Here is a 17,788-nt window from a genome sequence, read left to right as displayed (position 1 = left end):
GTACTTTTTAAATGTTCTTCGCACTGAGTTCAGTCTATTGATATGCGTATACCTTCATGTGATTTTTAAGATGCTTAAACAGACTATCCATATCAACATGTCCATGAAATGAAATCCAAGGTAAAATGATTGAACCATTTTGAATTATCTAGCTATCAAAACTGGCAGCACACGGTGCTACTAGAGTAGCACATGTTCTTTCTAATTTTTCACGGCAATTAAAAGATTTAGTTTTCATTTGATCAAAACATTCCTCATATAAAAAATTGAGAATGGAAATGTGAAATGTGTTTAAGAGACAGTAACATGACAAAAATGCAAAAAAGCAGTTAAAGGTCACCAATGGGTTTTTAACATAGTGAGAAAATCCCTCCTCCGGCGGCGGACTTCAGATGGCCCCTTAACAAAATGTGTACTAGTTCAAACTCCAATTCATAATACCGATCTTACAATTAAAAACATACAAATATATCTATATATTTAATATAAGTGCCTATAAATAGCAGCACATGACATACAAATCTATGGGAGTGTGGATTAATCAGTACAGAGATTAATTCAATTACACAAATAAAATTATAGATTGCCTAACAATGTAATTTTAACACACTATTTAATATGTAAATATAAGAATGTTTAAAATATTTACATTAAGCGCTTTCGAAAGAGCAAACAAAACTAGTCGCCAAGAACTTCTTGAGTACAAAGATAAGAATAAAGCAGCTAACAGAACATCCCTTGTACTCACTTACCATCCTGATTTTAAAAATGTGTCATCCATTGTTCAGAAGCATTGGAAAATTATAGAAAATGATTTAAATCTAAAAAAAGTATTTTCATCACCACCAGTCATGGCCTTCAGAAGACCTAAAAACATCCGTGACAAATTAGTGACTTCTGTATTAGTAAAGCAGCCTACTCCATCGCCCGGTTGCTACAAACAATGTGGTCGAAGGAATTGTTTGTGTTGTAAAGCTGCCAATACAAGCAGTTCTTTCATCAGCTCCGTTACTAAACAAAATTATACCATCTACTCAAATTCCAACTGCAAAACGGAGAACTCAATTTATATATTAACATGTGACACTTGTGGCATTCAGTATGTGGGAGAAACAATGGACAAATTTAATATTCGGCTTAATAACCATCGTTCATCGTAAAAAACCAACAAAAACTGTCCTCTCACAAGACATCTTCGTTCTACGAAACATCCTTTTGAAAATGTCACTTTCCAAATTATAGAAGTCAACACCGAGTGGGACACCACGGCGAGAAGGAGAAGAGAAAACTTTTGGATCCACCAACTCCACACTTTAGAACCTGATGGTCTTAACGAAAAAGACGAGAAAAGATACAGGAAAGATAAAGAATAATTTAAAAACAAAGCATCGTCCTTTTTATCCCGTAATATCGGCCAATGGACGTTGCTAATTTCAACTTCCAATTATGTATTTTTAAGGCAGCTAAATCCAAGAGCAACATATACATGGAGCTGCAAAAAAATATTTATTTTTTTATTTTTAAGGCAGCTCAATCCAAATTCAACATAGACATTGAGCTGCAAAATTTTCTTATTTTCAAGGCAGCTAAGTTCAACATATACATTGAGCTGCAAAAGTTTCTTATCATCTACATCCGATTTCACCTGGATAGATGCACGCTTGATAAAGCTAGTTGGTCTAGCGAAATATTGCGTTTATTTTCATCATTTTGTAAATATTTTAAACATTCTTATATTTACATATTAAATAGTGTGTTAAAATTACATTGTTAGGCAATCTATATATTTAATATAGATATAAGAATATGGGATATGAGTGCAATCAGACGATTCTCCATATACTTCAAACAAAATATGCAAGTTGTACAATGAGGGCAAAAGTCAAGATCATATAAAGTTTCTCGTGCCACAAGACTCACCATCCTATGACAATACATCTTCATGCTACATATTCAGAAGCAATGTCAATTTAAAATTATACGTCTAGGTCAGGGTAATATACAAAGGAACACACTGTATCATGATGACACACCCAAAGTGCATAGGTCAAGAGTCAAAAAGTCATAGTCTGGTCAGGAGTTCCATGTAAAAAAAAACACACGAAGCAGTCCTGCACAAAAGTTCATCACGGTACACGTAACAATGTCTCATGGCATGATGCACTACACATGCCGAATACAGAAAACATGGGTCAGGGATAGAAATAGGAGACATGTATCTAAACTCAATGGAACAGTACTTGTATTCCAGGTCAATATATACAAGTGCCTTCAACATAAAACATAAACTCTCGCAACAATTCAAAGTTAAAACCGTCTTTGACAAAAGTTTGAGCGGGATTTTTTGTAACGATTACAAATGTACCTTACATGTACCACTGTTAATTGAAAATCGGATCGTGCAGTTATGTCAATAAATTAAAACATTAAGATAAGACATTAAAACACTTAAAACTAGGGTTAACCATTAATTTCTAACCTTACCATGTGATAGCACTATGGTAAACTGATAGAAACACTTGATGCAGTCATGAAATTGAATATTTGCAATAGTACGACGAGACCAATTCAAGACAGAGTAAGAAACAAATGAAAGTAATTATACATACAAACTTTTAATCACAATGCACAAATAAGAAACCGTAGTTTTCATTCAATTTATTCATTTAAAATGTACGCTCGCGTTAAACAATGGAAATTAACGCTGTATATTTATATAAACGATCAATCTTGTAAACAATAAAATAGGTAGGTCCGGTAATTAGGCCGTCTGGGAGTGAATGGAATTTTGACTGACATTTTAAAAGTAGAGTATTTTGGATAGGGATACTTGATTCCTCCAACTGACCAATCAAAGGCTCTTAACGAGCAGATAGTGTACCACTATCTTAAAAGGACGCATCGCCTTATATTGAACGGGGCTGTGTACTAAAACATTTCAAACTGCAAAAAGGATTTTACTGCCTGTCGAAAGTAGACTAAAGTTTGCAAATTTCTATTCACCAGTCACTCTTTATAAGACGGCGGAGAGCGTAAAGAACAGGAAAAAAGACGAAAAAGAATGAAGTACTACAATATATACTGAGCAGCACGAATCTCATCAAAAACTGCAAATGCATTATATACCTTTATCTTTATTCAGGAGAGAGTGTCTGTAACAGTTTTGGAAAAATACCGAAACGCATATCTTTCTACTCTAATTTACTAATTATAAATCTTTTTTTGAGTAAAATTTAAACTAGCACTAATGACGGATATGACATCTACTTTACTCACCTTTGTTATTCCAAACAACAGCAAATGCACAAAAGCAAACAAAACCACATATCTTTTGATACATTTACTAAAAGAAATGAAGGAATAATTAAGATATAGCTTTCTGCTGAGGCGAACCCCACCAAAAACTAGGGGTGATCTTTTATCTTATATATATATCAGATATCTTGGGAGCAAATAATACTAGTAATGTTATATGTGACTGATTTTTTCAGACAAAACTACGGCAGAAAGGGAATCTATTTTAATATTTTAATAGATTCCATTTCTGACGTAGATTTGTCTGAATAAAACAGTCACATATAACATTATTAATTTGCTTCCAAGTTATCTAATATATAAAATAAAAGATCACACCTAGTTTTTGGTGGGGTGCGTGCTGTTTATTCTTTAGTTTTCTATGTTGTGTCATGTGTACTTTTGTTTGTCTGTTGTTCCTTTTCATTTTTAGCCATGCCTTTGTCAGTTTATTTTCGATTTATGACTTTGATTGTCCTCCTCTTGCGTCCCTATTTTATGTGTAATTATATTCTAAATTATGATTTGCAGTACCATTGAACTAGGTTATCAAACAACAATGAAATAAAATAATTTTGACAGAAAACCAAGGATTTATAAAAGAATGTTAATCAGATACCCATAATATCAATACAAAAACAAATTAAAAACAAAAAAATAAATCATCCACATTATTATAAAGTACTCATAATTGTTTTTTTTTTATTATACTAAACACATTCAGGGTGAATACAAATAAAGCAGAAGAAGAAAATAAATGACAAGATTAGTAAAAGAAAACAGTAAATATTAAACAGAAGATTTGGTATGATTGCGACAACTATCAACACACGCCAAAAAGTTACAGAAATTACAACTATAGGTTATCGTACGGGGTCCAACAATGAGCATTACTGATACCGCATAGTCAGTTATGAAAACTCCAAAATAATTGCAATTGTAAAACAATTCAAACGAGAAATCTAGCGGCCTTATTTTTTGTTCAAAATAATGAATAAAAAACAATTATGTTAAACTGTTACACACGACAACCACTAAAGCATGTTAAGGTAGCTCAATTTATACCTCCAATTCCCCAGTTTAAAAAAAACTTTCTCTATGATGCTTGAATATCTATAAAAGGGGTACTTAAGGATAGCTAGCAGATTACTGTTTCAAATTAATGCAATCTTAGTATACTATACAACAGTTATGTGATCAGTCAAATATAGGATTTCCCTATATGTTTTATAAATGCACGTTATCTTGTACTTAATAGAAATGGGGTCACCGTTTATTTAAGCTCACAATCTGCCTTCGAAAGGAGCATACATATTTGTAAAATTACTTTTTTTTCTATTGAACTAATAGGAGAAACAAAGGTAATTATATCAAAATAAAAAAAAAGAACTAAACCCAAATATTACAATAGTTTAGTTTAAGTACGGCTTATTTGAAAATAATTATAAAAAATATAGGTCACCGATGACTGGTTAAACAATATATTTCAATTTCAATACCAAAAATGGCATTTTTGCACCAAAGGGAGATAATTTGGAGCTAATTCAATGATATATACATTTTAAAAGTCGTCTGGGGCCAAAACGAATTGATTTTTTAAATGATTTTTGCTCCATATGATAAAGTAACAACTAATAAAGTAATGACCCTAGTTTTTTGGTGGGGTTAATGTTGTTTATTCTCTAGTTTTCTATGTTGTGTCATGTGTACTATTGTTTGTCTTTTTCATTTTTAGCCATGGCGTTGTCAGTTTGTTTTAGATTTATGAGTTTGACTGTCCCTTTGGTATTTTTCGTCCCTCTTTTAGCACTTGTTTGGATTCAATATTGCCAACATTGTAACATCTATGTATGTGTAGCATAGCCAGACCATACCGTGAATCTATCTTTCCGTCATTGTTGACCTGTTCCATGTTTTAAGGTGTCATAGGGCAGAAAACGATCTCTCACAACTGCAAGATCGATAGACCCAACTGACAAGGCTAACAGAAGCAATAGTATATGTTATATATATATTTTGATATATAGCTGCGTGTGTTTGGTTGCTTGCTCTTTAATACATTTAGACCAAAACTCCTTAATGTTCATGTGAAAATTTGTCCGTTTGTTATGATGAACCTTAATAGACGTAATATTAAAAAAACAGTGCTATTAAGATAATGATTTTAATCAATTTATTTCTTTACAGTATTTTTGTTTGTTTATTTTTTTCTTTTTATGTCAGTCCGCAATAGGAGGCAACTGTCTACATGCCTTTATGTAATTTACGGCCCTTGTACTTTGATAACATAATATTAGCAGTAAATATAGCATTAATTTTGTAATAAATAGACGTGTCAATACTTACAATCAATTCGATAGGTCTGGAGTAAATTACCGTTCCGTCTGATGTACCACGATACGTAATGTGTATACTTTGTATTGGTTGAAATGCCTTATTTTGTTAGCAAAATTATGTTTTGTTCCTTTTTTCGCAACGTTTACAGCTTATAAAAAGTAATATACTTTTATTTCCAAATTACTTATGTTGTTATTATGTCACATGTGTAAGCTATGGATTAAAAGTAAGTAAAATGTCGGTCAGAAATCCGGAAGGACGATATGGATTTTGATACATGTACAATATTAGGTCAATGTCAGAAAAATATCAACTTTTTTGTATGAGGCTGAGGAACTGGAGAAGGGCGAGGTTCTACCGAGCCCTTTCCAAGTTTTGCGCCGAGTACAAAAAAGTTGTTATTTTTCTGACATTGACCTAATATTTTTTTTATACTGCAACTTAGATAAATAAATTCATATATCTATTTAAATTGTAACACAAATTTCAAACTTATTTTCATCCCCGAATGAACCCCTGATTGTGGAGAAAGTGTTCAACCCCTGATTGTGGAGAAAGTGTTCCATGATGAAATTGACATTGCACAAAATATAGGTGTGTTACTATATTTAGAAAATAAACACAACTACATGTTGTTGCAGTATAAATTGTTTTCCATTCGTATGTAAATAATAAAAGCGGTGCTATATAGAACACTTGATTTATTGAAAGTTGTTTGCTTAACGTACAGTGGCTAATATTTCATGCATGTTAAGGATGATAAATGATAGTGTTTGAAAGTACTTGCATCCAGTAATTCGTAAAATAAAACATAAATGACCAAAATTAATGGTACAGAGAAATTTAGAATCTTGGTGATAGTTTATATGCAAATTTGTCTGTTAAACATCGTTCGTTATAACGTTTACAGATTTTCTGTATATATCAATAGGAAAATTAAAGCGCATGCATGTTTGATTTGTATTTTCATGAAATGTCCTGCTGATGGAAATATGTTTATGACTTCAGTATAATCATTTAATACTTATGGTTTTTATAATCAAAAGAAGTCTACAGTTATTGCCGTATTGACACCTTAAAATCGAACCTTTAATACACAGACTGGTGCATTAAAGAAAGTTTGAAGGTATGACTGTACCAGTGTACCTTTAGACAGTAACTGTTTAGTGTCTTTACATATCAACTATATCTGTATGAGGCTAAGAAATAGGTGTAATGCGAGCTTTAACGAGCTATAACTCTTTTTTCGAGTCGAGTCAAAATACAGCTGATATCTGAAGACACTAAACAGTAATTGCCTTTATTCTGGAATTAATTCTGTATATTGTTTGTGCATTTTGTGCATTTATTTTCGATTTAAAATCCCTTGAGGCCCGCGTAGTAATATTCAAATCACACATTCAGCTGAAGACGGATTCGCAAAAAAAAAGAATCTCCAATAGTCAACAATAATACATCGCTCAAGGTGAATAATTATCTATTTAACATAACAATTTACGTCAAAAGTAAAAACAAATAACAAAACATTGTCCAATTTGAAACAGAAGTGTACGGCTTGTCCTACGCTTCAGAATTTTGAAATGAACTTGGCATTTACCTAATATGCATGCTGAAATTGACATAGTTGATTTTGTTACAAATGTAAACATTCAAGTTTTGAAATTGATGATTGTCGTTGCAGAAAATACTGATATTCATGTTTGTCTGTTATCAGAAAATTGGTTTAATTGTAATTGCTCTATAGAAATGTTTAAAAAAACAAACAGAACGTATAAAAGAAATCTGAACTCGTTTAATGTCAAGCAATACATCATTAGAATGCGACTACAATACACATTCTGAGGTAACGCAGGTTCATACATAACCAGTCAAACGTAGTCCTGCATTGGGCGGAGCTTGAAAGCGATATCTGTATAGTATACATAAAAATTATACAGCATAGCGATATATGTATACGTAGGGCTGTATCTGTATAGTAAGACACCCAATTGCAGGATAAAAATAGATATACGTTTGTATATGCATTTATGGTTTATAGAATAATTAAAAAGAAAACTTATACATAATTACCTAGATTTAGATGTGCATTTTTTAAAAAGTTTAGAGAAATGAAAAAAATTAGAATCATCGGACTTGCACTGTAAACAGTCCACTCAGTTTAAATAACTTATTGCATGCAGACATCTTTTCTTTCAAAAATCATTGATTTCTTGTCCAAATCAATAAATTCAACTCATTGCATTTATAATTTGGTTTTAATTATATTAGAACCATATGCAAAATCTGTAAAAAAAACTGACGTTTTCCAAAAACCAATTATTTTTTTAATTTTTGAATGATTAAAATATTATGAAGGTCTAAACATGCCAAAAACAAAATTAACAAGTAATCCTGTGTTAGGATGCTAACACAAAAGTCACCAAAACGGACCCCACATCATTGTTCTGCGGTATCATTGATGCCAAATAATGTGTGTGTAAAGTTTAATTCAATATGAAGAATTAAATTTTTTTTTTACATTTTGGCTGTTTCCATGGCAACGGCGGCCATTTTGAAAATTTCAAACTCAAAATTAAAGTCTACACAAGTTAGGCAACATTTGTTATAAGTTTCATTAAATTTGAAGCATTTTGATTTTTTTAATATTTTTGCTGTTTCCATGGTAACGGCGGCCATTTTGAAAATTCCAAACTCAAAAGTCAATTCTACACAAGTTACTCAACATTAGTTATAAGTTTCATTAAATTTGAAGCATTTTGAAGTTTTTCATATTTTTGCTGTTTCCATGGTAACGGCGGCCATTTTGAAAATTCCAAAGTGTCACTTCTGCTGCAATTTGTTCACTCCATAATTATATACCATCATATACCATGAAATGTCTCTAGAACAAATTTAACATTGATGTTCTAGAATATTCCATGAAAATTCACCCCCCTCAAATTATGCCATGGAGACCCCCTACTGAAATAAAATTAGTGCCAAGTTGAAGCAGACATGTGTCTCTAAATATTCATAAGAGAATATATAATTCCATCTACTCTCCATACAGTGGAAAATTTAGGAAATGTAAAAAAAATTTAACCCCACCCATCTTTGAGCCCCCCTAATTATGCCAAGATGACACCCTGGTATCATGGACATTGGGTTCTGCACCCCCCATGATGCAGACCCTTACCCAGAAAAAATATAAAATTTCCATCCTCTACTCCTTCCAAGAAAATGGAAGGACCGTTTAAGGGGTTAGAAAAAGAAAAATAAGAATAATAATAATAACTAGATTTGTAATTGCTAGCAATAACGGATGGCACCCTTCCCCCATTGCCAGGTGAGCGGCAGCCATTTTGAAAATTCCAAAGTCAAATAGTGCATCTACAGATGTCTAGTAACATTTTTGCAAAGTTTCATTAAGTTTGAAGCATTTTGAAATTTTGGACAATTTGCTGTTTCCATGGTAACGGCGGCCATTTTGAAAATTCCAAACTCAAAAGTCAAGTCTACATAAGCTAGGCAACATTTGTTATAAGTTTCATTAAATTTTAAGCATTTTGAAATTTTTCAATTTTTTTCTGTTTCCATGGTAACGGCGGCCATTTTGAATGTTCCAAAGTCAAACCCCCGCTGCAATTTTTTCCCTCCATAATCATATACCATTTAATGTCTCTAGAATACATTTAACATTGATGTTCTGGAATGTTCTGTGAAAATTCAAAGTTTTGACCTTTTAGCATTGTTTCCATGGTAACAAGAGATATTTTGGAAATTCCAACGCCAAATTCCACATCTTCCAATGTTGCTCATCCTTACTGTGAAGTTTCCTGAAGTTTGGAACATTTTGAGAATTTTGAAATTTTTGGTGTAGTGTCCATGGCAACATAGTAGTTCAAATGAGTGTCAAAATCATCCAACACCTGTATATAGCGGGCACCTACATTGTATTAAAATATAATGATTCTGACTTAAAGCATATCCAAACAGTTCACCAAAACGAAAAACTGGATTTTTTCACATTTGTTCCGTTTCCATGGTAACTGCGGCCATCTTGAAAGTGCCATACCCCGATTGCAAATCTGCACATGCTGGTCAACATTATGGTTAAGTTACATTACCATTGGTTCATAAAATTCCAAGATATAAGCTGGACAAAAAAAAGTGGAAGAAAAAAAATAACTAGATTTGCCATTGCAAGCAATAGCGGAGGATGTCACCCCGTTCTAGACTTTGTCACAGTAGCAGCAACCAGTGTGAGTGTACCAAAGTCACACGGCACGTATAGTATACATGCCTTTGACCCCCCCCCCCCTTTTCTCTTCTCGTAGACTAAGAGTGATGTCTATATATAGTTGGGGAACTCTTTAAAATCTTAAATTAGACACACGCGCGAAGAAGAAAGGTGGTGTCACGTGATACTGAAGTATATTATCGTGGAGTTAGTACATTATTATTCTTTTTAGAGGGGACCTTGGACAGACAACATGTGTATATATTGACGGAGCGGCATACTAACTGTTCATTTTATTCTTCAATATCTCGCGTATCACACGATACATGTATTTTATCTTGTACAATTTAATTACACGCTTATCGATTGATTTCAGCTAATGTGTATATTTTTGCAGGTGTTCAATTAACGGATGTGTACTTTAATGCAAGTGCAGAAATGTCAATTATGTGTACTCTTCGTGTTTCTCTCTCTCTCAGTGGCGATTTTCTCTCTTAAGCACGATTTTCGTATAGAATAGAAGCACTTTGAATTATGAATTAGTTTTCTTCTAACATATTCTAGAAGACGTTTAGCACATAGTCTTAATCACAGAATTTTGTCTCAAATTTTCGAGTTTTTTTTTTTTTTTTTTTTTTTTTTTTAGCTGTTTCCATGGCAACGGCGGCCATTTTGAAAATTTCAAAGACAGATGACAATACAATATAATTTTAACGGGAATGAGGTTAAAATCTGTACAAAAATGTTACTTTGACGTTTTTTACCATATGGGTCCCATGTGCACTTTAAGCGTTATCTCCATGGTAACAGCAGCTATCTTTAAAATTCCAACGGCAATGAATTCTACAGTTTATACTACTGTTTTCTACTTACGGTTTTTTTGGTCGTATCTGTAGCGGTTTATTTTCTATGAATTAATTAAGGATTTATTTTCGTTTTTTTCACGTTTGGACGGTTTCCATGACAACGGTAGCCATTTTGAAAGTTCTCAAGATGGATGTCACGCCTTCTGTCGATGAGTTATTAGTTCTGAAAGTTTTATGTAATTTGGACCATTTTTCGTTTTTTTACATTTTTGCCGTTTCCATGGTAACGGCGGCCATCTTGACCCATTCCATGCTTCCTGCAACTTTGCACATGGGGATTGTCATTATGGTGCAATTTTATAAATACATGTCAAGGCATCTCCGAGAAATCGGCTGGACAAAAAGTGTGGAAGAAAAAATTCGTAGAATAACAATATATCCCCCCTTTTTCAAAGGGGTGACATAATAATACGCAAAAGTCGATTGTTCAACAGAAAATTAAACGTATTTTGTTTCATAAACTCAACGTGAAAGATATGTGGATTGGTTGATTGATGGTTTGTGATCATGATTGATCAATCATTGATTGATTAATCGTTTGATTGATTGATTAATCGATTGATAGGCAGTTTGTAAAATGGGAAGGGGACGTTTTTTTCCGATATCTGCACTTGACTCATTACTTGTTGGATGTCAAAACTTGATTGATTGATCTCTTATCATGATTTGATCACTTGAATCATGATTTGATTGATTGATCAATACTTTGTATAGCATAACGTGACACATTTTGCATTGGTTTATTCCTTGTCTATACGTTTTGTGCTGTTCAGTGACAAATATCTGTGAACAATTTTACACGTACAATTGAGAAAAATACTCTATTTCCTGTTTTCTCATCAGAAAAAATGAATAGCGAATGAGTTATTCTAACACTAGATTTGCCATTGCAAGCAATAGCGGAGGATGTCACCCCGTTCTAGACTTTGTCACAGTAGCAGCAACCAGTGTGAGTGTACCAAAGTCACACGGCACGTATAGTATACATGCCTTTGACCCCCCCCCCCCCCTTTTCTCTTCTCGTAGACTAAGAGTGATGTCTATATATAGTTGGGGAACTCTTTAAAATCTTAAATTAGACACACGCGCGAAGAAGAAAGGTGGTGTCACGTGATACTGAAGTATATTATCGTGGAGTTAGTACATTACTATTCTTTTTAGAGGGGACCTTGGACAGACAACATGTGTATATATTGACGGAGCGGCATACTAACTGTTCATTTTATTCTTCAATATCTCGCGTATCACACGATACATGTATTTTATCTTGTACAATTTAATTACACGCTTATCGATTGATTTCAGCTAATGTGTATATTTTTGCAGGTGTTCAATTAACGGATGTGTACTTTAATGCAAGTGCAGAAATGTCAATTATGTGTACTCTTCGTGTTTCTCTCTCTCTCAGTGGCGATTTTCTCTCTTAAGCACGATTTTCGTATAGAATAGAAGCACTTTGAATTATGAATTAGTTTTCTTCTAACATATTCTAGAAGACGTTTAGCACATAGTCTTAATCACAGAATTTTGTCTCAAATTTTCGAGTTTTTTTTTTTTTTTTTTTTTTTTTTTTAGCTGTTTCCATGGCAACGGCGGCCATTTTGAAAATTTCAAAGACAGATGACAATACAATATAATTTTAACGGGAATGAGGTTAAAATCTGTACAAAAATGTTACTTTGACGTTTTTTACCATATGGGTCCCATGTGCACTTTAAGCGTTATCTCCATGGTAACAGCAGCTATCTTTAAAATTCCAACGGCAATGAATTCTACAGTTTATACTACTGTTTTCTACTTACGGTTTTTTTGGTCGTATCTGTAGCGGTTTATTTTCTATGAATTAATTAAGGATTTATTTTCGTTTTTTTCACGTTTGGACGGTTTCCATGACAACGGTAGCCATTTTGAAAGTTCTCAAGATGGATGTCACGCCTTCTGTCGATGAGTTATTAGTTCTGAAAGTTTTATGTAATTTGGACCATTTTTCGTTTTTTTACATTTTTGCCGTTTCCATGGTAACGGCGGCCATCTTGACCCATTCCATGCTTCCTGCAACTTTGCACATGGGGATTGTCATTATGGTGCAATTTTATAAATACATGTCAAGGCATCTCCGAGAAATCGGCTGGACAAAAAGTGTGGAAGAAAAAATTCGTAGAATAACAATATATCCCCCCTTTTTCAAAGGGGTGACATAATAAGAAAAAAAGAAACGTAGAATAACAATATGTCACCCCAACTCCGTTGAGGGTGCCATAATAAGAAACCGAACAAAAACATAAAGTCCCCAAAACTCCGTTTTGGTGACTTAATTAACGCGGGTTTACCGCACTCAGATTAAAATATGAGCAGTAAATACGGACATATATGGTGAAAGGTTATTGGTTATCTATTAGTCAACGTATCCCCCAATTTTGCGATCATTAATATCTATAATATTTATAAAGCGCATTATAAACATAATATTAATGTGCATTTTTCGACATTCTCATTCAATATAGATTGAGCACAACTACCACGATTCGAACTTTTAGGGAAACAACCGAAGCCCTTTTTATCCCCCTTGTTTCGGACACTCATACCTTTTTAGTTTTAGTTCCAACATTATTGCAAACTGATGTGTGGCTTTTGTTTGCCTAGCATTCTACACTGATGCGTTATTTTTGTCCGCACAATATTTGACACTGTTGCGTGGTTTTTGTCTGTCTAGTATTTCACATTCATGCTTTGATTTTGTCCTTACAGTATTTTACACTGTTTCGTGCGCATAGTACCTGTAGTACTGGTCACTAGTGTTCTGGTAGTGCCTATCCCATTTATCTTACATTTCTTTGATATTTGAACTTTCGAATCACAAATATTTCAAACTGAATAAGAAGAGTCTTTTGTCTAGATTGAAATTATATTTTACAACAACTTTCATTAAACAAGACTACGCATCACTGAATATACTGTGATTATGTTTTCCAGTTTTGTGGTTTCTTTGAAATGTACGCAAATATTTTTTAACTATAAGTGTTCTATCAAATCGTTTTATTCGGTAATCAAACAATGCTATAACAAGGAAAAACCAGAAGGAGGGGATCACCTACTCCACGTATCTAATTAGTCAGAATGTAAATTTCACATTTCAAACGTCGCGATTTGCATACGTTAAATTTAGTTTGTTGGAGAAATTGATAATATCTTTTCAATCTAATTTATAGGATAAGACAAGCTAACTGTTGGAGTGCCGGATTTCTTAAGGGGAGATCAGTTGACTTTTTCAGGATTATAGTTAGATTTCAAAATGATTTTAATTCCTCGGTTAAAAAGTTAAACAAAATAAGGAAAATCCCCAAACGAACTTGAGAGCATTTACTTCAGTGATAGTGTTCAAGTCTATAAAAATGCAATTCATCAACTTGCAATATGCGGACATGGGGGTTTGTAATTTGCATAGCAGGACAATTAGGTCATACATAGTACACTTTTTGAAAGGCCTTCACTCTAGATGTAGACAATTTGTAATGGTGAGCGACACACAAAAGTTTAAAATAGCACTCACATGTGCACAACTTAAAATTTGCAAAGAATGTATGATGCGCACAGAGAAGGTTAGAACAACAAAAGGGAATTTTCAATAAAGAGGAAGAGTTTTAAATTAATTGTAAAAAATGTAAAGCCGATTCAATTATACCTGATATTGAACGAGGAATTTGATATGAAGAAAAACAGTTTTTCGAGGTGCAAACTTATTTATTGACAAAGATCAAGCTGTTTGGTAAAATGATGTATATGTCAAATGTATACGAGGTGATGAAAATAGTGTTATATAAAGTGTACTGTCCTGTGTGTATTTGATTCATTCACTTGATGTTCCAGCTAGATAAAAGTAATAATTTGTTTTTGTCGAAGAAACAGAAACATGTAAACAAAATGATTGGAATTGTTAAAACCAACGGTCAATTGACTTCTCAGAACAAGCTTATACTAAACGAGCTTGACCAAAAGTATTTGACAGCGACCTTGCGTTCAACGTTTTGAATGAATCAAACATTAAATCAGTAAGAATATTCTTACACACAAACATCGGTACATGTAAAACAAAAATGATTGATTTGTTAAAACCAAGGGTCAATTGACCACTCAAAACAAGATTATACCAAACGAGCTTGTGCAAAAAATTTTGACAGCGACCTTGCGTTACACGGTTTGAATCAAACATTTAATCAGTATAAATATTCCAACAAACACACACGCATCAATCGGTACATTTGCGGAAATGTACCAAAGTTGCTAGATGACGGATTTAATTCTGATAATGCACTTTGTCATGTTTGTGTTGATGTTCATTTAAAGTTCATTTAATGAACGGATGTAGGATGTACAAGTTGATTTGGGACATTTATATAACATGCATAACTCATGGCAGGTAATATAAGATGAATTGGAAATCGAATTGCGTATTATTTTTGGAAAATTGAAAATTGACAGTGATGCAGCTGAGTAGAGCTGTCCAGAAGTTACATATGTTCACATAACTATAATAATGTTGTCTAAAATAAGAAAGGATATTAATTAAAAAAATATGGATAAAAATTTGGTGACAACCAGAGATAACAGAATATCCTATTCGATAGGACAATTGATAATGAGTTTGATCATCAATGCTCCAGAAATATTTGAAGGAACAGAACGCTCTCTATACATGCTATACCACTACTATACATTTAGAAACAATGCCATAACCAGAACTAAGTAAGGGAGACAAAAATGTTGTTGATAATTTATTTTTTGATTTAATGTTAATAATTTTCTCATTTGCAATATCTTTTTATTGCAGTGTACATATTTTGTGCAAGTACTTTTATTGTTATACTGTCAGTAATCTGCTCATGAAGAAGTTTATATCTCTTATGTCACCTTACTGAAAGGTGGAATGTTGTATCACAAGGTTTACCATGTTTACCAATGTAAACATTAACGTGGTTCACATTTGCTTTGTATATAATAACATAATAGTGAAGGATGGTGTATACATATAGTTGGTGAATATTGATGGCTGTAAATAAACTCATAGTTAACGTTACCAGGATGGAAAAATGCATGAGAATTTGGGAAATAAACAAGTATAATTTAAGTTAAAATATTTGTTCGTGGTTGGTGTATTCCTTTTGACAATGTAACACTAATCATGAGTTAAATGTTCTTTTTTGTGATTCTAGAAAGTTCCCTGTTAGATTCGAATACAGCTGGACTTGTCTTGTATAATAATTGTTTTCAATTATTCTGCTGCACATTACGATCTGGTGCTTGAAATGATCATTTGTTCCGTCGAGTTTTGTAAACTGATGGTTAGTTGTGGTCCGCATAGTATTGGACAATGTTGCGTGGTTTTTGTTCGCATAGTATTGATCACTGATGCATTGTTTGTGTCGGCATGGTACAAGACACTGAAGCGTGGTTATTGTCTGCATTGGACACTCATATATGGTTTTTGTCTGTTTAGTATTGGACAATGTTGTCAAGTTGTTTGATACGGAAGGAAAGAAAATCCGTAGTTTTTTAATACGTGTTTTTTTTTGTTCGTTTAATTTTTTGAAAGGTATCTGCCTAGAGTCCAGTTTATTATTTTTATATATAATACATTGACCTGAGAGCTTTGCTATACTCTACAATTATAATAAATATGACAAGAAAAACTTAAAAAGAGGGATGAGATATATTTTACTATTTTGTGTCGTTTTAATCAAATAGCTTTACACATGTTTAAAGGTCAGTCTGCGTATTTTCGCTGAAGTGGTTCTTATATAATCGTTGTTTTGAGCATTCCGAAAAGAGGTTCATCATGTTCATGTCAACTGCTCCTCTAAAATAAATGCATATTTCCCTCGTAAAATCCTCTGAGCACAGACAAAACTGTGCACCAGGAAAAGTTTAAGTCATATCATTCCCTAGATAAATACAATTCAAATATATTATAGTCCAGTCAATCTAGCATAAATTTGACCTCAACCCGAAAGTAATTGCAACAGAAATTTTTAAAGTTTTAATCTTAAGCATTTTACCCTTAATAAACACAGAAAAAAGTCCCATAACATCTAATTTGAGGAAGACAAAGAAAATCACCATTTAAAATTCCTATGGAGATTTGCATTGAAAAGGGAAATAACTCTTGCAAAAAAGGCAAAAATATCAATTAAAATTGATACAAAATTATAACTTTACCGCTTCTATTCGTCAAAATGTATTGATTCTTGATTTTTTTAGCGGTCTTTAGAGTATAACAAACAAGTCTCAAGGTGTATTGATATCTTTTATCAAGCTATACAGTGTATAATCTAGATTTCATAATCCAAAAGTTGACCATTTATTGAGTTTTTCAACATGTCAAGGTAAAGAATCTCAAAATTTAATCAAAATAATCAAGCATGTATTCTTCTTTTTGTGGTTTAAAGTTTCCTTAGATAGGTTAGCTGCTGAAAAAATATAATATACAGATATATACAATACCAAATTTTCACATTTTTTTTCAAAATGATCACAAAGCTTCAAGTTTGCAATTTCCTGAATGAAAAATAAACGAAAAAATTAAAACTACCCATAACACTTCGGTTTTGTACATTTCATGAGCAGAAGATTATATAATTTAGTAAAATACAAATTTATAACCCCATCAAAGTATGAATACATTACATAAATTTCAGGAAAAACAACCAAAAACTGACCGAAAAAGACTCATTTTTGCAAGAGTTATCTCCCCTTCCAATGTTAATTTCCATAGGAAATTAAAAATGCGGATTTTGAGTTTTCCTGAATTTAGATTTTATGGAACTTTTTTCTCTGTATTTAAAGGGCATATTGCTGTAGATTAGAACTAAAACATTTTCTGTTGCAATTAGTTTGAGGTTACATGTAAATCCTAGTTTGACTGGACTATTATTTTATATTTTAGAAAATAAAAAAAACACAATAACTGGTGATTCAAGGTGAGACCCCAGTGGACCATATTAAGTGAAACCAATAAGACAACTTCACAAGAGAGTTTTGGTAACTTTTTAATCATTTTATGCAGTGACGAAAACTA

This window comes from Mytilus trossulus, unplaced genomic scaffold (genome assembly GCF_036588685.1).
Source record: "Mytilus trossulus isolate FHL-02 unplaced genomic scaffold, PNRI_Mtr1.1.1.hap1 h1tg000050l__unscaffolded, whole genome shotgun sequence".
In the NCBI taxonomy this organism is placed as follows: Eukaryota; Metazoa; Mollusca; class Bivalvia; order Mytilida; family Mytilidae; genus Mytilus; species Mytilus trossulus.
The sequence above is the reverse complement of the archived record's forward strand: the minus strand, read 5'-3'. Positions refer to the sequence as shown.